This window comes from Bombina bombina, chromosome 4, assembly GCF_027579735.1.
Source record: "Bombina bombina isolate aBomBom1 chromosome 4, aBomBom1.pri, whole genome shotgun sequence".
Taxonomy (NCBI): Eukaryota; Metazoa; Chordata; class Amphibia; order Anura; family Bombinatoridae; genus Bombina; species Bombina bombina.
Genome location: NC_069502.1, coordinates 91,497,225 through 91,524,914, shown reverse-complemented (window position 1 = coordinate 91,524,914; position 27,690 = coordinate 91,497,225).

Sequence of the window (27,690 nt, the reverse complement as noted above, 5' to 3'; positions counted from 1 at the left end):
TTTATTGATGTTGTTTTTTAATGTTAACTGACTTAGGCTAGAGGGATGGGATTTTATAAGCTACGCTACTTATTTTAGGTGCTCCAATGCCTCTTGCCACTTATTGAAAATTTTATGTAGAAGCTTGACATCCTTTTCTCAATCCTAATGTCCTACAAAACTGTCCCTGTGAGGCCTGTGTCCCCTCCTTTCTACTAAATCCCCTCTGTTTGAATCGGTCTCTAGTCGCTGGGTATAGGGCCCATGCCCAGCTGGCGGGGACAGACTAAGTGAGATGCTCCCCCTATGTAACAAAATGCTCTGATTATATGTGTTTTAACTCTACAGAGGATGATGTGTATTTCTGAGCCACATATAAGTGTATTTCTAAGCCTGATATAGTGTGGCAGCAATTGCACTTTGGGTTGGAGCTCTCATGGGCACCCCCGTAGGATATTAGACTATTTAAGATTAATCCTGATCTCCCCACTTACTCATAGGTTATTCTCACCATGTTCACCTCCCTTCAATTTCACTATTATCTCAGCCCATATGTTGAACTACTATCTATATAAGTTTCCATGTTTACTTAAAGAAGGTTAGACTACCACCTTTCTAGCTAAGTCTCCACTTCAAAGAAGATTTTTCTGCATTACACTTACTCTCAGAATCTAGATATAACCTCTAATTGGAGCGCGCTGCTGCCAGCGGCCGGGGCAGCTTGACGCCCATACTATACTTGTGTATGGTTCTGGGGAAGTATTTTAGACTTAGCCTTACAACATGATGAAAATTAACCTGTACAAGCGATGTTCCTATCCTATCCTAGGGCTCTTAGCATCTTGTTCAACACTTTGAATAGGGCTGTTGGGCAGATGCGGCAAGTGCATATGGTTTCCATTCCAACCCATACCATATCTATCGTGCTGGCATCTGATCAGTTTCCATTTTTCTCGGCAAGCTGTTGGCCTCATATGCCACCCATTTCTGTCTAACATCTCCTCAGGGTCTCATATACCCATGTACTACAATATAATATAGTATTGCCCCGCTTAGCTATAGCCTGCTTATTCAATTCATATAACCTACTACGTATATATACTCACCTCCCCCCCCCCCCCAATCTCTAATGTGTCCCCTTTTTAAGGAGAACTAAATACGCGGCTTTTCTTGCCTATGCCGCAACCCTTATGATAACTTTCAACATTACTTACAAATTGAACATGCTATGATAACTTTCTTTCCCATCTTGAGATAATATTCCTTATGATAACTTTCAACATTACTTACAAATTGAACGTGCTACGATAATTTTTCTTTCCTACCTTGAGTTAATATTTCAGTTAGGTCCAATAGTGACCTATTGAGTTACAAGAAAAATGTTTTAAGTTTATTTGTTATGCTTGATATAAAGTGTTATAAAAATGAGGTTTATCATTTGCGATCCATAAGCTGTCTCCTAGGTTTGAAACCACCTTCTTTTACCCATATATTTTGGTTTCAGTTAGAAGGTCCAAGAGAGGCCTACCGTATCATTTAGAGGGTCCCTAGGCGACAGGCATTTCTTTTACATAATGTTCACATGGTACATATATTATTAGCCGCGTGGTTTTTGTAATCCCTTTTTTTTTCAAGGTTAGTACCCTTTGTATACCTGATATTTTATCTCATGTGCTGTAAGAATCTATTTATGCAATGTTGTATGCCTTTAAATGAACCTCAAATAAAAATTATTTAAAAAAAAAAAAAAAAAAAGAATGAAGCAAATTAGATAATAGAAGTAAATTGGAAAGTTGTTTAAAATTGCATTATCTGTCTACATCATGAAATAAAAATGAGGGTTTCATGTCCCTTTAAAAAAAAAAAAAAAAAAAAAAAAAAAAAGGATATCTAGAATATAATAATTTTGAGTGCCATATTACAATTAATAGTACATATAGTTAATCATATAGTTCAATCCATGGCCTTTAAGATATGAATATATTAAAGGGACAATAAACACCTCAAGATATTAATATAAATTGTTTAATTGCATGTAGTAAAACAACTTTGCAATATATTGTCATTATTTATTTTGTTCTCCTTTCCTGTAATTTGATTCTGAATATTGTGAGCTTTCCCATTCATGTGAAACATGGGAGTGCAGACACAGCTATATCCCACACAGTCATTGGTTGCACACTCTATTAAGCCTTTATAACCATTTCTAATTGGCCTCAGCAGAAAAGGTAACCTAAGTTGCAATATATGGCGGTGCCCACTGCTTTTTGGACATTAACTTTACTCTCATTTTTTCAATATTTAAACAACAAATTATTCTCAGGCTAATCGTTGCTTAAATACATAATTCAAGCAATGAATTCTTTAGTGTTTAATATTGCTTTAAGTTTCATGTCCAAGTTTTAAACCAGCCAATAGCAATGTAGTATTTTGTTTTAATAGTAGCATTTTAACTACAAAAAACTACTAAAAATGACAATTTTATATGATTTAGAGGACTGGGGGGCTTAGAATAGAGGTCCGGATCTTAGGGTAAAGCTCAGTTTAACTGGGGTTTTACAAAAGGGGTTTTGGGTTGAGGGTCTGGTAGGTAAAATTTAGTTGGTTCATTCCTTTTTTTTATTGATATAGTATCTTTTTTTTTCTTTGTGTGCAGCTGATTGCTTGGAGCATTAGCAGTAGCTACTACTTTAACTTTGTTTAAAATGATTTAAAACTGTGCAAAACAGAGTTTAATCAAAGTAAAGAAAAAAAATTGTGTTAAAAATAGCAAACATCTTACTTGACCTATTGCAAAATAAGCACTTAAAAATTCTCAACATCCCCACTGCCTTTAGTGAGTTAAAGCTATCATTATAAAACTTTGGTTCTATTGTCACATGATTTTTGCAGCAAACATCCTCTACTGAGCATGGGCAAGAAACTGACTAGAGGTAGTATCTACTTATAATAAATAAAGGACCCTGCACAAATTACGTTAAAAATAAAAGAGATAATATGTAAAATCCCTTTAAAATGATTAAAGGGACAATGAACCCAATTTTTTTCTTTCATGATTCAGATAGAGCAAGTAATTTTTTATTTTTTTTTACCAAACTCTTTATTAACATTTTAGTAATATTATACAGCAAAACACAATGAGTATACGTTTTTAACATCTTAGAATCATAAAAATGAACCATATTATAACAAAAATAAACAATGAGAGAGAAAATCATAGAGGTAGGACGAAGCTCCTTCAATGCTATTTAGTTATTCATAAAAATAATAAAATAAACATAGAAAAGGGTCTATTTGCTTTGGAATTCCAAAAGCAATAATATTTCGTGTATATTATTCATATCTAGAAAAAAAAAAAGTGTAAAAAAAATAAAAATAAACACCAGGTCCTATTTTTCCTTCCTTGATTCTATTCACTTAGGACCCCTTTTACAGTCATGTAGTCTCTCTTTTGTTTTCTTTTTCTTTTCTCTTCCCTCCCTCCCCTCTCCTCCTCCTCCTGGGAGGAAGAAGTCCCTGACAATCCATTCTATGACTCGTTCATTAATCAATTTTTAAGGAAAAAAAAAATAAAAAAATAGAAAATAGAGGGGGGGTTGACAAAGGGAGGAAGAGGGAGAAAAAAAAGAAAGGAAAAAAAAAAGGGGGGAGGTGGAAAGGGCATGAGGCGAGTCCAACCTCACAAATCACCATACTTCGAGCAGTACCAACTCTGAATTCTGAAAGGGGGATATTAAGTAATCAATCTCTCCTGGGGGTAAGCTTTTTATATAGGGGGACCACTTTTGAAAAAAAAGAACAAATATCATGATCATTATTCATATCCATATGTCATATTGTTCTATAATGCATTGTTTTTGTAAATAGTTTTTTATTTCTGTAAGGCATGGTATGTTAGGTTTTTTCCAGTATCGTAAGAATGATTATGCTAATCAACTTCTTATGGATGTGTCTATCCAGGTCTTCACTGAGAAAGATAGTGTGAGATAAGGAGAGACCAAAGTAAGACAATTTCAATACCCTAACCATCCAGTATTCAACTTTATACTATAATTGTCTAACTTTGGGACAATCCCAAAGCATATGTTTCAGATCTGCAGCATAGAGGGAACATTTTGGACAAGCTACAAAATGCGAGTTCCCCCATTTAATTCCTTTTGCTGGGGTGTAGTAAACCCCATAGAGTAGCTTTACATGAGATTCTCTCCAGGATGAGGACAATGTTGTAGAGGCTACACTTTCAATTGATCTTTGGATTATCTCCTGATTAATGTTAAATTGAGAGCTAAAGCTATTCCAGTGTTGAGATAGATTTCCCAAGTTCAGATCTCCTCTTTTAGAGAGTAGCAACTGATACCACAAGGAAATTGAATGAATTCCCCTTCTTACTAATGGAAACCATTTCTCAAAAGCTCCCCAAGACCAAACCCATCCGTGCTCTGTAGCCAAAGAAGAAACATAGTGTCTCGCTTGTAGGTATGCAAAAAAATCACTGTTCAAAAGATTATACTCCAATTTGAGTGCGTCAAAGGATTTAATAGATGATAAATTTGAATCGACCAGAGCCGAGACCCTGTTTAGACCCAAATTTCCCCATCTCTTAAATGTCATAGATTGAACGCCTTGATGAAATTCCGGGTTACCTCCAAATGTTTGAAATCTTGGAATATGTGGGTCTACTCCTATCATTGTAAGTAATTTCCAGAATGCCTGAATTGGCGTAAAAATAGTTTTAAGCTGTTTAATAAATTTAGGCAAAAATTTACATCTGCAGTGCACAATAGAAGAAAGGGAATAAGGGTACAATATATTATGTTCTAATTTATTGTTAGTAAAATAATCCGACTCTAATATCCAATCAGGAATTAATCTAGACAGAAAAACAATATTGTAGAGTCTTAGATCTGGAACAGCCCAGCCCCCACACTCTCTTGCAAGGGAAAGTTTGTTCAAGGAAATTCTTGGTCTTCTATTCTGCCAAATGAAATGACGTAGTGCTGAGTTAATATCACTTAGGTCTTTCGTTTTGAGAAGAACTGGAGTATTCTGTAACACATATAATTGGTAGAAGAACCATCTTGAACAGAGCAATTCTCCCTGACAATGAGAGTGGGAAACTCTGCCAGTTTTTCATACTTCCTTTAATTTTTTCCAGGATTGGGGTAATATTAAGTTCATACCAGAGTGACGGTTGAAAAGAGATGAAGATCCCTAGATATTTAAAGACTTTTGTTACTGGTTGAAACGGGATGTCTAGGAAAGAATTTGGCTCCTTCTTTAGCCACAAGATCTCGGATTTAGAAGAATTAACTTTATAACCCGAGAATGAGCCGAATTGATCTATGATAGAGAGGAGTTTAGGGAAATTAATGTTAGAGTTTGACACGAAGAGAAGAATGTCATCTGCGTACAACGCTATCTTCAAATTGATTTGTCTAATCCTAATCCCCTCCATTTGATGTCTTATCATTATAGCAAGAGGCTCAATCGCTATATCAAATAAAAACGGAGAGAGAGGGCAACCTTGACGTGTTCCTCACTCCAGGGGTATATATGGATTGCAAGTTATTAACCAGCAGCCTTGTATGGACATTTTGGTGTATTCTTTCAATAAATTGGACTATATTACCTTTGAAACCAAATTTATCTAATGCTATTAATATATGGTCATGGTGAGTTGAGTCAAAGGCCTTTTCTGCGTCAAGTGTAATGATCGCTGCATCCGAAAAATCGTTTTTTGTTAATAAGCCTTGGTCATATATTAAGTTAAAATAATCAATGGTTAAAAAAATTTCCCGAATTTTGGCTGCTGAGTTTCTATTATTAAGAAATCCTGCTTGATCTCTATGGATTATAATAGATAGTGCTGATTGTAATCTGGGAGCTAAGCTAGAGGTTAATAATTTATAGTCAGTGTTCAGAAGCGCTATTGGTCTGTATGACTCTTTCTTAAGTGGATTTTTCCCTGTTTTTAAGATTAACGTTGTAAAAGATGCCAAAAAATTGGTGGAAATTGAGATATTCTGCGTGAAAAAGTGATTAAATAAATTCTTCAAGTGGGGGACTATTTGTTGTCTTAGAATTTTATAAAATTCATTGGGTAGAGCGTCTGGCCCTGGAGCTTTATTTAAGGAAAGGTTTTGAATAGCTTTATTTATCTCAGTTTTGGAAATAGGAGAATTAATAGCATGTAGTGTTTCCGTGGTCAAAGATGGGTGAATTATCTCCTTCCAGAAATCTTCTCTAAATAATTTATTAGATTCTCTGTAGGTATATATCTCTTTATAGTAATCAGTAAAAATCTGCAATATTTCTTCAGGAGTTTCGCAGGTATTGTCTTCCTTTTCTAATCTTTGAACCACTAATGATCTATTACTATTTTTTACCAGGGTGGCCAATAATTTGCCTGATTTATTACCATTACTATAAAACTTAGTTTGGGACCTAAGATCCTTCTGAGTAATTTCTTTTAACAAAAACATGTCTCTTTCTTTTTTGGCCCTGTTGTATTCAGACCAGTTTTCTGTTGTTTTAGCATGAGAGTAACGATTGTAAGAGTTAGTTACGAAGCGAGAAACTTGTTGCTCTCTCTCTCTGTACTTCTTTTTTAACATAGCATTATAGGCCAAAATTTCCCCTCTGAGGACCACTTTACCCAATTCCAAAAATATGTCAGGCTTATCAATATATTCTCTATTAAAGTGTGAGAATTCGCCAAATTTAGCGATAAGCCGTTTTTAAACTTAATATTATTATATAAAAATTTGGGGAAGACGAAGCGCCGAGAATAACCAATATATTTACTATTATGAATTTGCAAGAGAATTGGAGCGTGATCAGATAGACATATGGAGTAGATATCAGTTTTGACTTTCATTCTAGCAATATTGTCATCTACTAAAAAAATATCTATTCTTTACAAAGATTTGTGAGATTTTGATAAACAAGTGTATTTTCTAGTGTCGGGGTTTTGAATCCTCCAGATATCTCTCATGGCGAGATTTTGAGAAATGGTTCCAAATAGTTTAGATTCTAGGTTATCCCTTTTAGTTTTTGTGGGGTTAAACTCTTGTCTGGATCTATCAAGAGAGTAATTAGGGGCCATGTTAAAGTCTCTGCCCAATATAAAATGACCCTGACCAAATTGCATCATCCTCAACTGAAGAGAGTCCCAAAACTCTCTACAAAAATAATTAGGGGCATACACATTACAAATTATATAAATTAAATTGTTAAGTTTTATTCTAAGAAGAAGATATATGCCCTCAAGATCAGTATCCACAGACAAGATTTCATGGTTAATCCTTTTCCCAATTAAGATAGCTACTCCCCTCTTTCTCTTTAAACTGGGGGTAGCAATAACTTTTCCAACCCAGGAGGTTTTTAGTTTTTTTGCTTCGTCAATGTTCAAATGTGTTTCTTGGAGTAGAGAAATATCACTGTTCAATTTTCTCAAATGTGCTATGATAGCTTTACGTTTGATGGGGGACGTAATGCCCCCTATATTCCATGAGATGATATTCAATTTAGCAACTCTGTTCATACCCTTTCAAAAAAAAAAAGAGGGAAAAAGGGAAAAAAGAGACATTAAAAAGAGAGTCCTGTACTCTCTCAGTCCTCCCCCCACCTCCTGACCCGCCTATACAATCATAGAATATAAAAACCTTCCCGTAAAATAAAGAAGAGTCAACCCTTTTCAAGAAATTATGACATGACTTTTGCCTGTCTCGGGTTCTTACCTCTTATTTTTCCATCCCTCCTTCCCTTATCCAGTTCCTGAGAGTAAGTCTCTTACTACCTGCTACTTCTCTGCATCTCCCAGTTTATCAAAAAAGTGAGTTTGATCTTGGACTGTTATCTTTAGTCTAGCTGGGTATATTATCGTGGCTTGTGCTCCTTGGTTGATGAGCTTAGTGCATAGTGGAGATAATTCTTTCCTCTTAAGGGACGTCTCATATGAGAAGTCCTGAAAGAGGAATATTTTAGAACCCTCTATTACAATAGGCTGTTTTTTACGGTAGTATCGCAAAAATATAATCTTGTCCTGGAAATTCAAAAACTTAGCCACAACTGGTCTTGGCCTAGAGTTTGAACCTCCACTAAATATTGGACCACCCACTCTATGTATCCTTTCTATAACAAAGGGTGATTGAGGAGAAGGAATCTCCAACAACTGTGTCAGTGTCACTAACATAAATTTGGTTAAATCTTCATAGTTTTTATTCTCAGGGAGACCAATAATGCGAATATTATTTCGCCTGGAGCGATTTTCCAGGTCTTCTACCTTGTTTTGTATCTATAACCAGGCTGTTGTTTTCAATTCTAGATCTGAAAGACTCTTGTGTGTCCTCCAGATCTGATATATACGATTCTCTGCTTCTTGAATTCTATTTGAGAACTGCCTAACTTCGGTAGTAAGTGTTAGAATATCTTGTTTAATTTCATCTCTAAGGGCTTCAAATTTCGGAGTAAGAGCTCCGGCAATACTTTCCACTAACCCCTGCATATCCAGACCTACAGTGGCTTTAGTGATGTTAGTGGGTGTGAGATGAACTTCAGCATAAGTTTCTATAGAATTTTTATTCTTCCTTTCCCTTGACTTTGTAGCCATGGTTGAGGAAGAGTGAGGGGAGTGATTAGGTGATTTGAAAAATGTATCAATTAAGGAAGTGATATAAAATTGTGAGAAAAAAGAAAAAGACCCCCCTACACAGGGTACCCTGGAGGGGAGAGATAAAAAAAAAAAAAGGATGAAGAAAAAAGGTGAGATAAAGTGGGGAGTGAGTTGTGCTAAAGTTAAAAAAAAATTAAAAATTAAAGGTTAAGTGTAGATTTAGAACATGCAGGGGGAGTAAGTAAAAAGTAGAGAGAGGCCCACTTAGGAGAGAGAGAGAGGCTAATTCTTCTGTTCCTATAAGAAGGATCAGCAGTATATAGTTTACAACTTAAATCATAACAGTCTATCTATGAGTTTCTTTCTGTCTGAATTGTAAAAACAACTTTAACGATAACTAAACCATGTATCATGCAAAAAAAAAAAGGCAATACTCAGTTCAATGGTTGAATAATCAATACAGGATAAGGTTTACAGCTTTCAGTTTTGTTATACAGCTTAACCCTTGCTATTTAAGCTGAAAAAATGAAAAGCAAAAAAAAAAAAAAAAAATTGTCTGGGTCTTTACAAAAATTTGACGGGGCTTGGATCAGTTTGGGCTCAAGCAGGTGTCTTTAGACCAAGGTAAGAGGGAGGGGGGGGATGGAAGTTCACACCAAGCAGACAATGTTCTCTTTATCTTTATTTTTGCTGGAAGCTTTCCTTATTGTGTAGAATAGAATGAATATATGCCAGCTGACAAAAGTTTGGGTTAATGTTGTCTTCCCCCATAGAGGCTCAGATGTATTTTTATTGCAAAATAAAGTGAGAAGGAGCAACGTAATAAAGGCTGTAGGGTGTTTAACAAGATGGAAGAGCAAACGCAAGATAAAGTTAGTATGTTAAACACTTAATGCGCCAAACCAAACTTATTTTCCCCCTCATACATCATCAGATACTCTATGGCAAAAAAAAAAAAATAGCGATAATTGATTTTATCCTCCTTTCCTTTTTTCCGCTCACTCCTACCCCTCTGATTGTAAATGTGCCAAGTTCAATTAGCAGTTGTAAAGACAGCAAACAACGGAAGCGACCAATCAAGCAGAGAGGTGATGAGAGCAAGGGATTGTTAGCGAATTAGACTGGTGACCGAGAAAATAGGGGTTAGTAGCGTTTAGCAAGCCTGTTCAGAGTCCCATTACAACAACAGTCTCACCTTAGATCTGGCTCTTCGGATATTATCTTACCGGCTTAGAACATGCGGCTCACCCAGATAGACATGAGCTGACCCAGAACTCCCACACTAAGGATGGCCAAAGCTTCCGGTGGTGATTTTCTGAGCAATGAAGTTTCGGCGTCTCCTCCTCTCTCGCAACACCGGTGGGAAAGGGGGGGGATGTCTATGTGCTTCTAGTGAGGGTAACCAAGGAAGCCGAGGTCGCTGTAGCCAAGCTCCTGTCAGTAGAGCGAATCCAGGTCTGGAGCAAAGAATCACATTATCACTCTCCCTCTTGCAGCACCGGTGGGAGGGAGGGATATCCTGCTACACGGCTGACAAATCAATCTATGAGGCAAAAAGAACAGAGTAGCCTTCGTGAGTCTTCTTTATTACCCCTGAAGAAAGTGTGAATGGTTTTCACTTATGAGATCCATGAGCGTTCTAAGCTCATCTGCATGCGAATCTCCCAGTCCCCTGGGCTAGAGGCGCGCACCAACCGCCTAATAGAAAATTGCAGGGTTGTGGAGAGCAGCGTGGATCACGTCCAAACTCCTCCTCCAGATCTCAAGAGCAAGTAATTTTAAGCAACTTTCTAATTTACTCCTATTATCAATTTTTCTTTGGTCTCTTGCTATCTTTATTTGAAAAAGAAGACATCTAAGCTATTTTTTTGGTTCAGAACCCTGGACAGCCCTTGTTTATTGGTGGGTGAATTTATCCACCAATCAGCAAGAAAACCCATGTTGTTCACAAAAAAATGGGCAGCCATCTAAACTTACATTCTTGCTTTTCAAATAAAGATACCAAGAGAATTAAGAAAATGTTATGAAAGGAGTAAATTAGAAAGTTGCTTAAAATTGCTTGCTCTATCTGAATCACAAAATAAAAAAATTGGGTTCAGTGTCCCTTTAATAATTCATATTGCAATCATTTCTGGGTAAACCACTGCTTAGTGATTTTTATTACAATAATGAAACAGACTGTTTTATATCTCTCTAAAGAGACATGGAACTTTTTTTTTCTTTCATGATTCACATACAATTTTAAACAACTTTTCCATTTTACTTCTATTATATAATTTGTTTTGTTCTCTTGGTATCCTTTGTTGAAAAGCCATACCTAGATAGGCTCAGGAGCTGCTGATTGGTGGCTGCAAATATTTGCTTCATGTTATTGGCTAACCCATGTGCATTGTTGTTTCTTCAACAAAGGACACTAAAAGAATAAAGAGAATTAGATAATGGAATTAAATTGGAAAGTTTAATTTAAGATTTTATGCTCTATATGAATCAAGAATGAATCTAAATTTGCATTTATCCTGCTGTTTAGCTGCTCCTGCGCTGTCCTAAAGATATTCCCTATAGAATAGTGGAGAAATGTATTTTTCATTAACAAGCAAATTCAAAACAACCCCCATGTCCAGATACAGGACGTAACGAAAGACATTTATTTATTTATTTTTGTGATGAATAATGAAGGGATATAAGCTTAGGAGTGTACACATGTTTGCAGTACTATATGACAGCAGTTTTACAACAATGTTTTACATTAGCAAGAGCACTATATGCCAGCACTATTTCCTGTCATGTAGTGTTTCAGGAATGTTCACGCTACCTACCTAGGTATCTCTTCAGCAAAGAATAACATGAGAACAAAGCAAATTTGATAATAGAAGTAATTTGGATACCTTTTTTTTAAATTATCTTCTCTATCTGAATAATGAAATCACTTTTTTTTGGTTTCAGGTCCCTTTAGTTATACTTTTATTAAGTATTGCAGATATAAAATGTATTGAAAGTATTTGTTCCCTTAAGTGAACATCAGTTACAACTGCATTAGTGGGGCAGTAACGTCAAAATGGTTCAGATAGAACATACATTTGTAAATATCTTTCCAACTTTCATCTATTGTTTAATTTGCTTTGTTCTCTTGATATCATTTGTTGAAGAGCATACGTAGGCAGGCTCAGAAGCAGTAAAGTACTACTGGGAACTAGCTGCTGATTGCTGGACACACATTCCTCTTGTCATTGGCTCATCAGATGCGCTCAGCTAATTCCTACTAGTGCATTGCTGCCATTTCAACAAAGGATACCAAGAAAATGAAGCAAATTTGATAATAAAAGTATTTTTTTTTTGGTAGTTGAGCACAGATTGTACTGTGTTTATACTGAACTCTTAGCATCAAAACAAAACCTTTATATGACAAACCTAACCTAACATTTATCAAAATATCTACATTTAGTTTTGTAAAAATGAATTAAGTGTATTGATCAATGCAGTCAATTTCCCTTAATTATATTTTGAAAGAAGAAAAAAAATCCACAAAATCCAATCAAAGTACATCATTTTAAAATAAATATGTGAATCAGTTGGTTATACTTTATGCTAAAATCAGCCTCTGTCTCCAACTTGAAACTAAATATATACAAAAACAAATAATAAAATATATATATATTACAATAGCACCTTGTTGCAAGTAATCATGTGATCACTATTGAGAAAGTTGTTCCACAGGCTTCTTAGCTGAAAACAAAACGATTTGCAGCAGTTTTTGCCACCTGTATTTATTACTCTGTATTACTGTGCACAGCTCGTGAGTTGTTTCCCATTAATTTGCTTTAGGGCCAGCATAGTGTAAAATTACTCTTATGCATACTAAAGAGCAGTAACGTATTAAAATGTTGTTTTTCCATGTTGACCTTTTTGATATTGAAGCTAACAGGAAGTGTATGTCTGTGTGCTTGTTAAAATAAAAAATGGTTAAAAATGTCCTTTTTATCTGCAGCAAAGAAAAATACAAAAACTGCTCACTGGCACAGAACTCCCCATTGCCTTATTGGTGGCTCACAAGCATAAAACAACATATTGCTGTTTTTACATTTACAGCAATTATTTCAGGGTTTAAATATAACATACTATTACATTATAACACATGTACTATATTTTGTTATTATACAATACAATATTTCATTATTAATGCCAATTTTGAGAGTGTCCTAGAACCTATTTACTTCCAATGACATACATTATATAACTGGACTCATTTTACACCGATTTGTTTTACAACTGTTCCTTCAGGGACATAACCGTGGCGTAAACTGAGGGCTGTGTTTAGTTATAAAATGAAACAGATCTTGGTCCCAATCTTGCAGCACAGTGCAGGAATAATATCAACACGACAGAAAATCAGATACATTTTGTAGCTAACATCAGTACTCTTACTATTGTGTCAAGTTTAGCAAACATATAGTTACACAGGTTTTAAAAACAAAGTTGTTTTGTTGCACGTTTGTTTTTCTAAAAAATATTTTTCACTCTGTCCTTCACCTGTTTCCCAAAGGCGAGTCAAGGCCTTTGTGGATGGGGCTGTTTGACGCAGGTTTTTTTACTCCTGACATTCCTTTGGGATGGGTACAGGACATTCTACAGGGGTTGAAGACAAACCAGTACATCTGTTACAAGCATTCACCTTGAAATCTTGGGTCTTCGTGCATTTTTTTTCTCTTTTAGGGAAACACAGAATAAAACTTTGTGGAAAAAGAGTGGAAATTCTGCCAACTCAGCTCTGCTCATAGACGCTCTAATGAGGAGGAGGAACGGTATGAAGCGTTGCAGAAATTGTTTTTTTGCAGTGTGTGTACAGATGGTTTCATTTCATGACCTTCACAAGCTACACTTCAAAAAGAAAGAAGAGATTGAAAAAACTACATAGATTTTTAATATAAATGGTTTAATTATACATGCAGTTAAATATTGCTTGAAGTCCATGGAATATGCAATTCTATAAATGCATACATCATTTTTATGAAGATCTCTATCTATCTATCTATCTATCTATCTATCTTCTGTCTGTCTGTCTACCTATCTATCTAGCTATCTATCTATTTATTATCTATCATCTATCTTTCTGTCTGTCTGTCTGTCTGTCTGTTTTTGGTCTATCATCATGTATCTATCTATCTATCTATCTATCTATCTATCTATCTATCTATCTATCTATCTATATCTATCTCTATCATCTATCTATCTATCTATCTATCTATCTAACATATATCTATCATACTGTATATCTGTCTACAGTGGGGCAAAAAAGTATTTAGTCAGCCACCAATTGTGCAAGTTCTCCCGCTTAAGAAGATGAGAGAGGCCTGTAATTTTCATCATAGATATACCTCAACTATGAGAGACAAAATGTGGAAACAAATCTGGACAATCACATTGTCTGATTTGGAAATAATTTATTTGCATATTATGGTGGAAAATAAGTATTTGGTCACCTACAAACAAGCAAGATTTCTGGCTATCACAGACCTGTATCTTCTTCTTTAAGAGGCTCCTCTGTCCTCCACTCATTACCTGAATTAATGGCACCTGTTTGAACTTGTTATCAGTATAAAAGACACCTGTCCACAACCTCAAACAGTCACACTCCAAACTCCACTATGGTGAAGACCAAAGGGCTGTCGAAGGACAGAAACAAAATTGTAGACCTGCACCAGGCTGGGAAAACTGAATCTGCAATAGGCAAGCAGCTTGGTGTGAAGAAATCAACTGTGGGAGCAATAATTAGAAAATGGAAGACATACAAGACCACTGATAATCTCCTTTGATCTGGGGCTCCACGCAAGATCTCACCCCGTGGGGTCAAAATGATCACAAGAACGGTGAGCAAACATCCCAGAACTACACTAGGGGACCTAGTGAATGACCTGCAGAGAGCTGGGACCAACGTAACAAAGGCTACCATCAGTAACACACTACACCGCCAGGGACTCAGATCCTGCAGTGCCAGACGTGTCCCCCTGCATAAGCCAGTAACACACTACACCGCCAGGGACTCAGATCCTGCAGTGCCAGACGTGTCCCCCTGCATAAGCCAGTACATGTCCGGGCCCGTCTGAAGTATGCTAGAGAGCATTTGGATGATCCAGAAGCGGATTGGGAGAATGTCATATGGTCAGATGAAACCACAGTAGAACTATTTGGTAGAAACACAACGCGTCGTGTTTGGAGGAGAGAGAATGCTGAGTTGCAACCAAAGAACACCATACCTACTGTGAAGCATGGGGGTGGCAACATCATGCTTTGGGGCTGTTTCTCTGCAAAGGGAACAGGACGACTGATCCGTGTACATGAAAGAATGAATGGGGCCATGTATTGTGAGATTTTGAGTTCAAACCTCCTTCCATCAGCAAGGGCATTGAAGATAAAACGTGGCTGGGTCTTTCAGCATGAAAATGATCCCAAAAAAACTGCCCGGGCAATGAAGGAGTGGCTTCATAAGAAGCATTTCAAGGTCCTGGAGTGGCCTAGCCAGTCTCCAGATCTCAACTGTTGCCCAGCGACAGCCCCAAAACATCACTGTTCTAGAGGAGATCTGCATGTAGGAATGGGCCAACATACCAGCAACAGTGTGTGACAACCTTGTGAAGACTTACAGAAAACGTTTGACCTCTGTCATTGCCAACAAAGGATATATAACAAAGTATTGAGATGAACTTTTGATATTGACCAAATACTTATTTTCCACCATAATTTGCAAATAAATTCTTTCCAAATCAGACAATGTGATTGTCTGGATTTGTTTCCACATTTTGTCTCTCATAGTTGAGGTATACCTATGATGAAAATTACAGGTCTCTCTCATCTTCTTAAGTGGGAGAACTTGCACAATTGGTGACTAAATACTTTTTTGCCCCACTGTATGTATGTATATATATATATATATATATATATATATATATATATATATATATATATACTGTATATGTATGTGTGTGTGTTTATATATATATATATATCTATATACTGTATATGTATGTGTGTGTGTGTTTATATATATATATATATATATATATATATATATGTGTGTGTGTGTGTGTGTTTCTATATGTTTATATAATGACAGAAACCATTAAAGAGATTAAAAAGATAGATAATCCCTTTATTAATCATTCCCCAATTTTGTATAACCAACACAGTTAATTTAATATAAAAGAGGAAAAAGGAGTGCAGAGTCTTCAAAGTGGATGAAATGAAGTTTTTATTAGGAGCAGGCTTATCGTCAGACACAGGTAAGCTCCTATCTTACGCGTTTCGCACATGGGCACATAAACTTTTTGCCTCTGTGATTACTTTGTATCTAAGCCTTTGCAGACTGCCCCTTATTTCAGTTATTTTGACAGACTTGCATTTTAGCCAATCAGTGCTGACTCCTAGGTAACTCCATGGGAATGATCACAATGTTATCTATAATGCACACATGAACTAGCGCTGTCTAGCTGTAATAAAATGACTCTGAAATAAGAGGCTGCCTTCAAGGGCTTGGAAACTAGCAAATGAGCCTACCTGGGTTTAGCTTTCAACAAAAAATACATAGAAAACAAAGCAACTTTGATGATAAAAGAATATTGTAAAGTTTTTTAAAATGACGTGCCCTATCTGAATCACTAAAGTTTAATTTTGACTAGACTGTCCCTTTAAATACATGACCAATAAAAATACTAGAATTTCCTAATGAATAAACACATTATAAAAAGACAATGCAATATCACTTCCTCTGTAGCAGTAGATTTTTTCTAACAAATTTCAATTTATTTCAATTTGCCGGCCTCCTGTATCATGTGACAGCTATCAACCAATCACAGACTCATATACTCAAATTATTACAACAGTGTGCTGACTACAATGCCAAAAAACATTTTAAACCATATTCCTTATTAGTAATAACCCTCATTAACAACATAACTTTTTTAATGTGACATGAATGTAAAAACTACATGATGTTCTACTATTAACTATTTTACTTCTTTCTACTGGTTTGCGTTATTGAAACATTCGGCTAGATTTAGAGTTCTGCGGCCAAAGGGGTGCGTTAGCTACGCTGGCTTTTTTTCTCCCGCACCTTTTAAATACCGCTGGTATTTAGAGTTCACAGAAGGGCTGCGTTAGGCTCCAAAAAGGGAGCGTAGAGCATATTTACCGCTACTGCAACTCTAGATACCAGCGTTGCTTACGGACGCGGCCAGCTTCAAAAACGTGCTTGTGCACGATTTCCCCATAGGAAACAATGGGGCAGTTTGAGCTGAAAAAAAAACGTTCAGCTCCTAATGCAGCTACATTGTTTCCTATGGGGAAACACTTCCTAAGTCTGCACCTAACACCCTAACATGTACCCCGAGTCTAAACACCCCTAACATTACACTTATTAACCCCTAATCTGCCGCCCCCGCTATCGCTGACCCCTGCATATTATTATTAACCCCTAATCTGCCGCTCCGTACACCGCCGCCAGCTATGTTATCCCTATGTACCCCTAATCTGCTGCCCCTAACATCGCCGACCACTATGTTATATTTATTAACCCCTAATCTGGCGCCCCCGCTATCGCTGACACCTGCATATTATTATTAACCCCTGGGGTATGTGGGTGGTGGGTATTGTATGTTTTTTTTTACAGGCAAAAGAGCTGAATTCTTTGGGGCATGCCCCGCAAAGGGCCCTTTTCAGGGCTGGTAAGGTAAAAGAGCTTTGAAATTTTTTAATTTAGAATAGGGTAGGGCATTTTTTTATTTTGGGGGGCTTTGTTATTTTATTAGGGCGCTTAGAGTAGGTGTAATTAGTTTAAAATTGTTGTAATATTTTTCTAATGTTTGTAAATATTTTTTTATTTTTTGTAACTTAGTTCTTTTTTATTTTTTGTACTTTAGTTAGTTTATTTCATTGTATTTATTTGTAGGTATTGTATTTAATTAATTTATTGATAGTGTAGTGTTAGGTTTAATTGTAGATAATTATAGGTATTGTATTTAATTAATGTATTGATAGTGTAGTGTTAGGTTTAATTGTAACTTAGGTTAGGATTTATTTTACAGGTAATTTTGTAATTATTTTAACTAGGTAACTATTAAATAGTTATTAACTATTTAATAGCTATTGTACCTGGTTAAAATAAATACAAAGTTACCTGTAAAATAAATATTAATCCTAAAATAGCTACAATATAATTATAATTTATATTGTAGCTATATTAGGGTTTATTTTACAGGAAAGTATTTAGCTTTAAATAGGAATAATTTATTTAATAATAGTTAATTTATTTAGTTAGATTTAAATTATATTTAATTTATGGGGGTGTTAGGGTTAGAGTTAGACTTAGCTTTAGGGGTTAATACATTTATTATAGTAGCAGTGAGATCCGGTCGGCAGATTAGGGGTTAATTATTGTAGGTAGGTGGAGGCGACGTTGTGGGGGGCAGATTAGGGGTTAATAAATATAATATAGGGGTCGGCGGTGTTAGGGGCAGCAGATTAGGGGTACATAGGGATAACGTAGCTGACGGCGGTGTACGGAGCGGCAGATTAGGGGTTAATAATAATATGCAGGGGTCAGCGATAGCGGGGGCGGCAGATTAGGGGTTAATAAATATAACATAGTGGTCGGCGATGTTAGGGGCAGCAGATTAGGGGTACATAGGGATAACGTAGCTGGCGGCGGTGTATGGAGCGGCAGATTAGGGGTTAACAAATTTTAATAGAGTGGCGGCGATGTGGGGGGACCTCGGTTTAGGGGTACATCTGTAGTTTACGGGTGTTAGTGTACTTTTGAGCACAGTAGTTAAGAGCTTTATGAACCGGCGTTAGCCCAGAAAGCTCTTAACTACTGACTTTTTTCTGCGGCTGGAGTTTTGTCGTTAGATTTCTAACGCTCACTTCAGCCACGACTCTAAATACCGGCGTTAGAAAGATCCCATTGAAAAGATAGGATACGCAAATGGCATAGGGGGATCTGCGGTATGCAAAAGTCGCGACTGCAAAGTGAGCGTTAGACCCTTTCCTGACTGACTCCAAATACCAGCGGGCGGTAAAAACCAGCGTTAGGAGCCTCTAACGCTGGTTTTGACGGCTACCGCCCAACTCTAAATCTAGGCCATTGTTCTTTTTCTTGAGAGCATACTGAGATAGGTTCAAGAAAGTGATATTAGTGCTCCACTTTGTAACACCAGTGCACGCTAATGTGCGCTGGTATTAAAAGTTCACAGAATCCTATGGGAGCCTTGTTCTGATGACGGCATCAGAACATCGCACGATGGGCAGCAGATCTTAAATATATAAGTATATGCTTATATACATATATATTTATGTGTTAATATATGTATATACACATATTAACACATAAATATACATGTATATAAGCATATACTTATATATTTACTGGGAACACACAGTTTTTAGTATTATCAGGTATTTGTAGAGTGCCAACAGATTCCGCAGCGCTATAAACATAGGCGGTATACAAGATAACATTTATAGGGATTAAACGGGTAGAGGGCCCTGCCGAGAGTTGCACTGTTGTAGTCAGCTCTCATGAAGGTGATCTACAAACAGCTGGGCTCATAGACTGCACTGTAAAGACATTTTTTTTTTAACACCCCACTCCCACCAATTTTAGCCCCAAAATACTGCCTAGTGCAGTTATCTTTATTGTTGAATAAAATACACTACACAGTATTTTGGGGGCATTTAGGGCAGTTTTATAAAATTAACCTGGTTAATTTTATAAGCACAAATTAATACCGCTAATTTTGCAGGCACGCGATAATTTAGCGCTCAGCTTGTAAGTTAGCCCTTTATTTATAATTTTCTTACAAATATTGTTGCAAATGATGCTGCCTTGTACACTGTCAGAAAAAATGTTCAAAAATTGTACCTTTAGGGGCACAACAGCTTGTCACTGGGGCAGTACCCTGAAAAGTACAACTGCTGTACCCTTTAAAATGGGTGCAAATTGGTACCCTCGCAGATTGTACCTTTCAAAGGCAAATATGTACCTTTGGTGACTAGATTGGACCTCAGTCCTATGGTACCATATTGTACCCTTAAAAAATGGTGCAAATCTGGCCTTTTAAGTGTGCTGCCCCAGAGACAGGCCCTTTGTACCTCATGATGGCAAATTTGTACTCAACACAGCATATTACAAATGCTGATCCATTACATTTATCATATAACATTCATATATGCATTCAATATGTACTTTTTCAGGAAATATTATAATAGCCACACTGCAGCTTTAAAAAGTTTGTATACATTACTGTAACAATTCCAAAGACTGCTATAGAACCACCGGAAAAAGCAAGGCTAAACAACCAGTTCCAAAATGAACTACTCAATGTGATTTGTATCACTCTGTACTAGACTCTAAAAACATACCATTTAATTTAGGGTGACATGCCACATAAAACATAAATATATAAAAAAAAAACATATAGAAAACAACATAATAATAAAATATAACTCTAACGAAAAGAAGGGGGATTCAGGGGAGGGATAAACGATAAAACTCACAACCATACATTGAATTGTCACTATGCAAAATATATGCAAATGAGTCTATTTCCCAAGTAAACACTTTGGTGCTGAACCTGCTACCAATAGATGGAGCTGTGTTACATATGTCAAGGAACTTTCAACCAACAGATGGCGCTATGGCATGTCACAGACAATGTCCATGTATGTGACTGGGGAACGATTTCAATTTTATTTTTTAAAAAACTGGTTCTTAAACAGCTCTTGTTTATTTTATAGAGTTTAAAACAAATTTTTTTCTTTGTAATTTTAATTAATACATTTGCTTTATGTTTAAGAGTTAACATCTTGATGTTCTAAATATAAACATTAACCCTTTCGTGACAGGGTTAAAGTGTCTACATCGGAACACCTGTTCCGATGTAGACAAATTGAAACTACTCGATCGTGCATACGATCGCGAGATTTCAATTATTGGATCGCATCTGGGGGGCGTCCCTACAACCCTAGGAACGCCCTCCAGACCGCAATCAAGTCCTTGAAGCGCAGAAGGCTTCAGGACAGCCGTTTGATATGACGTTCTATTCCGTCATAACGGCTTTAAAGCCCAGTATAAATATGACGGAATAGAACGGCATAACGGCGTTAAAAGGTTAAAATGTTAAGTGCTTGTTTGCCATTTAGAACCAGCAACACAGTATCATTGAATATATGGGTTATTAAAGGGACAGTCTAGTCAAAATTAAACTTTCATGACTCAGATAGGGCATGAAAATTTAAACAACTTTCCAATTGACTTTTATCACTAAATTTGCTTTTGTTCCCTTGGTGGTATTTTTGAAAAGCTAGGGGTCGGCGGTGTTAGGGGCTGCAGATTAGGGGTACATAGGGATAATGTAAGTAGCGGCGGTTTACGGAGCGGCAGATTAGGGGTTAATAATAATATGCAGGGGTCAGCGATAGCGGGGGCGACAGATTAGGGGTTAATAAGTGTAAGGTTAGGGGTGTTTAGACTCGGGGTACATGTTAGGGTGTTAGGTGCAGACGTAGGAAGTGTTTCCCCATAGCAAACAATGGGGCTGCGTTAGGAGCTGAACGCGGCTTTTTTGCAGGTGTTAGGTTTTTTTTCAGCTCAAACAGCCCCATTGTTTCCTATGGGGGAATCATGCACGAGCACGTTTTTGAAGCTGGCTGCTTCCGTAAGCTACTCTGGTATCGAGAGTTGCAGTTGCGTTAAATATGCTGTACGCTCCTTTTTTGGAGCCTAACGCAGCCATTCTGTGGACTCTCAATACAAGAGTTATTTTAAAGGTGCGGCCAGAAAAAAGCCAGCGTTAGCTACGCGGGTCGTTACCGACAAAACTCTAAATCTAGCCGTGTGTTACTAAAAATATTCTTTCCACAAACACACCATTTGCTTGCATGTAAATATCAAATTTCTGCAGCTTCAAAAGATTATCTAAACATCTTACTAGCACATCATACCATAACGTACACATCATAAAAGTAGCATATTGTACGATAAATGTCAAAATTTCCTTCTTCTCATATGACAATACAATATTCTCTCATCATTTCTCACCAGTATATTTTTTAATTTTTAATTTCAGTTTTATGTTTTCAAATATTTCATCTGAATTACTTGATTAAATTTGCGTCAATTTTTTTTTTTGGTCCTTTTTTTTAAAGGAGATAAAAAAAAAAAAAGGAAAAAACTGTGTTTTCTTCCATTTAATTGAAATGAAATGAAAAGAAAAAGTGTTTTCTTTTACTACAAAATGCAATAAATTATTAAATTCTAATTAGGCTAGACCCAAAAAAGAACAGGACAGATTAGTATTTGTCTCACAATTTTCAGATGCTAGTATTTCTATTAGAAGATTATTAACTGACATTGGGGCATACTAGGAGCTTGTAATCCCTCAATTATAAAATTTCAATATAAACCATCAATATCATATAAAAGAAATTATAATTTGAGAGAGAGAGGTTAATTCAATCTGATATATGGTCTAATAAAGCCCCTAAACAGACATTCCTGGCACCTCAAAATATGGCTGCTTTTCGTTTTTGGGCTGTAGACTTTGTTACAGCCTTATTATTTCCAGCACCCACACACAGGCAAAAAATACAAAATTGATGGGTACTATACATGTAAAACCGAGTATGTTATATACCTTTTAAAATGCCCATGAAGATTTTTTGCCGCTAACTTAGCTAGTTGGAAAGCGGCATCTGTGATAAAAGAATTAGCCAGCTTAAGAGCCTTAATTCTGTCCATAATGTCCTCATATGAGGTCTCCAACAATGCATGCAATAGGTTGGAGAAGAAAACCTTGTTGAACAAAAATTTTCTTAAGTAAACTCTCTAATTTTTTTATCCATAGGGTCTTTAAAAGCACAACTGTCTTCTATAGGTATAGTTGTGCGTTTAGCAAGTGAAGAAACAGCCCCCTCTACCTTAGGGACCGTCTGCCACGAGTCCCGTATGGGGTTAGATATGGAGAACATTTTCTTAAAAACAGGAGGGGGAACGAAGGGAATACCTGGTTTATCCCACTCCCTAGTAACAATATCCGCAATCCTCTTATGGACCGGGAACACATCAGTGTAAACAGGAACTTCTAGGTACTTGTCCATTTTACACAAATTCTCTGGAACCACCATAGGGTCGCAGTCATCCAGAGTTACTAATACCTCCCTGAGCAATAAGCGGAGGTGTTCTAGTTTAAATTTAAAAGCCAACGTATCTGAATCTGTCTGAGGAGAAACTTTTCCTGAATCGGAAATTTCTCCCTCAGACAGCACATCCCTCGCCCCCACTTCAGAGTGTTGTGATGGTATATCGGATACCGCTACTAAAGCGTCAGAATGCTCATTATCTGTTCTTAAAACATAGCTATCACGGGCAGTTTAGATAAGAACACTGAGAGGGTATTATCCATAACTGCCGCCAAGTCTTTCAAGGTAAAAGAGTTAGACTCACTAGAGGTGCTAGGCGTCGCTTGAGCGGGCGTAACTGGTTGTGACACTTGGGGAGAGGTTGACGGGCTAACCTAGTTACCTTCTGTCTGAGAATCATCTTGGGCCACATTTTTAAGTGCAACAATATGTTCTTTAAAGTGTATAGACATATCAGTACAAGTGGGACACATTCTGAGAGGGGGTTCCACCATGGCTTCCAAACACATTGAACAAGGACTTTCCTTGGTGTCAGACATGTTTAACAGACTAGTAGTAATATAAACAGGCTTTGAAATCACTTTAATCAAGTAAAAACACACTTTGAAAAAAAAAAAACGGTACTGTGCTTTTAAGAAATAAAAAAGGCACACAATCTTGCAAAAACAGTGAAAAAATGCAGCAAACTTTTCGAATTTTTTTACAGTATGTACCTAAAGCATTAGTAAGATTGCACCACTAGCAATATAAACGATTAACCCCTTAATGCCCAAACCGGATCGACAGTAGTCAAAAAAATGGTTAAATAAACTTCAGCACCTTGCCACAGCTCTGCTGTGGCCCTACCTGCACCCTTAGGACCAGATTTGTGGGGAAAAAAGCTTCTTATAGGCCCTCAAACTGCAGCAGGACCCTCCATGTGAAACAGCCTGAACTTCTAGTCAAATTAACTGCGCATCTGAGGCGCAAAATTAGGCCCCTCCCACCTCACTCCGGTGCTTGTGAGGCCTGATGAAACACTCCCAAGTGTTTTAGTATTAGCCATGTGGGTAATAACCCCTGAAAGAAATCCAAAGGAGCCTTCAAAGTGTCAAAAAATGAAATTTTTCAATAAAAACCATTTGCCATTAAATAGTGTCAACCAGCATAAACTAGCCCTGTTATGTAAGCTTGCAATTCCATACTTAGTCTCTGAATACAGCTTACCCTTCCCTCATGGGGATATTATCAGTCTCTTCTAGCATTGTCACAGTCTTGTCTAGAAATAAATGACTGAACATACCTTATTGCAGCCTAACCTGCAAACCGTTCCCCCCAACTGAAGTTTTCTTGCACTCCTCAGTCCTATGTGGGAACAGCAGTGGATTTTAGTTACAACATGCTAAAATCATCTTCCTCCCTGCAGAACTCTTCATTCCTTTCTGCTAGAGAGTAAATAGTACACACCGGTACCATTTAAAATTACAAACTTTTGCTTGTAGAATATAAAAATTACATTTCTAACACCACATTCACTTTACCCTTCCGATTGCTTAGAGCCGGCAAAGAGAATGACTGGGGGGTTGGAGCTAGAGGGGGAGCTATATGGACAGCTCTGCTGTGTGCTCTCTTTGCCACTTCCTGTTGGGAAGGAGAATATCCCACAAGTAAAGGATGAATCCGTGGACTGGATACACCTTACAAGAGAAATATATATATTCACACACACACACACACATACAGTATATATGTATTTGACTATATAGCACTTTCTTTTTCTTGAAAATGCTCTTTAAGATTACTCTGCATAGTTAATAGAAGTGTGTGATGTAATCAGTTGGGCTTATGGGTTTATATAGCTACTTTTAACATTTGTATTTAAGACATGATTAAGGACACGTGAGGTCCAAAACATTGTTGTTTTATCTTCTGGTAATAAAGACATTATTGTCTCAAGAAATAGTGCGCTGCATTTATGATATTTTGGATTTGCTTTAGCCTTTGGTACAGGGCTTAGTAGCATGCACTTGTGAACTTGAATCAGTGCTGGATACTACTTTACAACCGTTTTTTTTCATAACTAGTCTATGTAATTGACAGCAATATTAAGCAGACTGTTAGAATATCAAGAACAGAACTAAATAACATAGGTTTAGCATAAGAACATGTTCACGTTGTTTGATTTGGAGAAAAAATTAAGTATCTTTGTTTCTAATAGCTAAAAATACTAGCATAGCAATTTACATAATGGAATCATACAGCATAAAATGGACTCATACAACATTTTTTTATTTGCTACATCTAAACAATGACTTCTTAAAATTTTTTTTTTTTAAATGGATGTTGCTGTACTGAGGAAAATTTTTTTTTTTAATGTTAATCTTGAGAATGGCAACCCGCCGTAATGCGTAGATCACCTGACTGGACCATACCTGGATTGAATGTGTGCACACATTATCAGCCATCTGTAATGGAACAGACCGGTGAAAAGGCTATAACGCTTAAAGCTGCAATGTGTTTTTTCTGATTGTTAGAAACAATCCCTGCAATTCTAATATCAAGAGAGATAACAGAGAAAGCTGGTACCTATGTGAGAAGCGGAACGGAACCCTAGGAGTCATAACGCCAGAGGGGTTAGCTTTTGTGGAGCTAATCACAAACAACAGGACCATAACCTACTCCCAATATGACCAATTGAAGGCACGCAACTCAAGGAACATTGGTAATCACTGCAGGTATGATTCACAACCTGAAGGTGAGCAATATTTGCTAAAACTAAGGATCCCGCACTGACACTTGTTTATAAAAATATATCATAAATAAACTCATATCAGACAAGGCACCCTATGGTATATCCGTAGTAAGGATTACAACTAACCTCTATATGGAGTAAAACAGCGCAAGATGCTACAAAAGTGATAAAAGACATTAATAGTTTATAGAACGCAACATAATAACAAAAAAACCTTTTGTTCCACAGTTCGAAGGATACACTTGTCAGAAACTGTGTTCACATTATTTCCAACTAACGAATCTGCTGACTGAACATACTGGCCTCTAGTTATCATGCTCCGTAATTTTCTTGCATTCGCCGGCCCAATACGCTCGCCTAAGCTCGCCTCACATCGCCATCGCGGACCTGAATACGTTTGCCAAAGTTATCAAAAAAGCTGTCAAAAAGCCACGCACCAAGTACGGGGCGATGAGAACTGGACTGTGATAGTTATCACACATCCGATCTCGCTGCTCTTCAATGTTTTTACAGCTTTATTGATAAGCTGTCACTAAGCACTCACACTATACTGTTCTACCCCTTATACCGGAGCCCCCTGCAACTAAATAAAGTTATTAACCCCTAAACCGCCGCTCCTAGACCCCGCTGCAACTATAATAAATGTATTAACCCCTAAACCGCCGCTCCCTGACCCCTCCGTCACCTACATAATACCTATTAACCCCTATCCTGCCCCCCTATACTGCCGCCACCTATAATAAAGTTATTAACCCCTATCCTGCAGATCCCGGGCCCCGCCGCAACTAAATATATTGTTAAACCCCTAAACCGCCACTCCCGGACCCCGCCACCACCTATATTAAATTTATTAACCCCTAATCTGCCCCCCCACACCGTTGCCTCCTATATTAAATTTATTAACCCCTATCCTGCCCCCCCTATACCGCCGCCATCTATATTAAACTAATTAACCCCTATCCTGCCCCCCCTATACCGCCGCAACCTATAATAAAATTGTTAACCCCTAAACCTAAGTCTAACACTAACCCTAACACCCCCCTAACTTAAATATTAATTAAATAAATCTAAATAATATTACTCTTATTAAATTAATTATTCCTATTTAAAACTAAATACTTGCCTATAAAATAAACCCTAATATAGCTACAATGTAATTAATAATTACATTGTAGATATTTTAGGATTTATATTTATTTTACAGGTAACTTTGTATTTATTTTAACTAGGTACAATAGCTATTAAATAGTTAATAACTATTTAAAAACTACCTAGCTAAAAGAAATACAAATTTACCTGTAAAATAAATCCTAACCTAAGTTACAATTAAACCTAACACTACACTATCATTAAATTAATTAAATACATTAACTACAATTACCTACAATTAAATACAATTAAATAAACTAAACTAAATTACAAAAAAAAACAAACACTAAATTACAGAAAATAAAAAAATGTTACATGAATTTTAAACTAATTACACCTAATCTAAGCCCCCTAATATAATAAAAAATAACCAAAATAATAAAAGTCCCTACCCTATTCTACATTAAAAAGTAATCAGCTCTTTTACCAGCTGATCCAATGAGCCAATCGGATTGAACTTCAATCAGATTTTTCCTACCTTAATTCCGATTGGCTGATAGAATCCTATCAGCCAATCGGAATTCGAGGGACACCATCTTGGATGACGTCACTTAAAGGAACCTTCATTCGTCGGGTAGTCGTCGGTGAAGAAGGATGTTCCGCGCCGGAGGTCTTGAAGATGGAGCCGCTCCTTGTTGGATGGATGAAGATGCCGCTTGGATGAAGATGTCTGCCGGTCCGGATGTCCTCTTCTGCCCGGATAGGATGAAGACTTCTGCCGGTCTGGATGTCCTCTTCTGCCCCATCGGATGAAGACTTCGGCCCGGCTGGGTGAAGACGACTCAAGGTAGGGAGATCTTCAGGGGGTTAGTGTTAGGTTTTTTTAAGGGGGGTTTGGGTGGGTTAGAGTAGGGGTATGTGGGTGGTGGGTTTTAATGTTGGGGGGGTTGTATTTTTTTTTTTCAATGTAAGTATAATAAAAGCAAAGTATCTTCAAATAAATAAATATGTAAAATCAAGGAATAGTGAAATTTTAGGTACCAAAGTTAAATTTATGTAGGGGAAACATAAAGGGCAAGATTAAGGGACA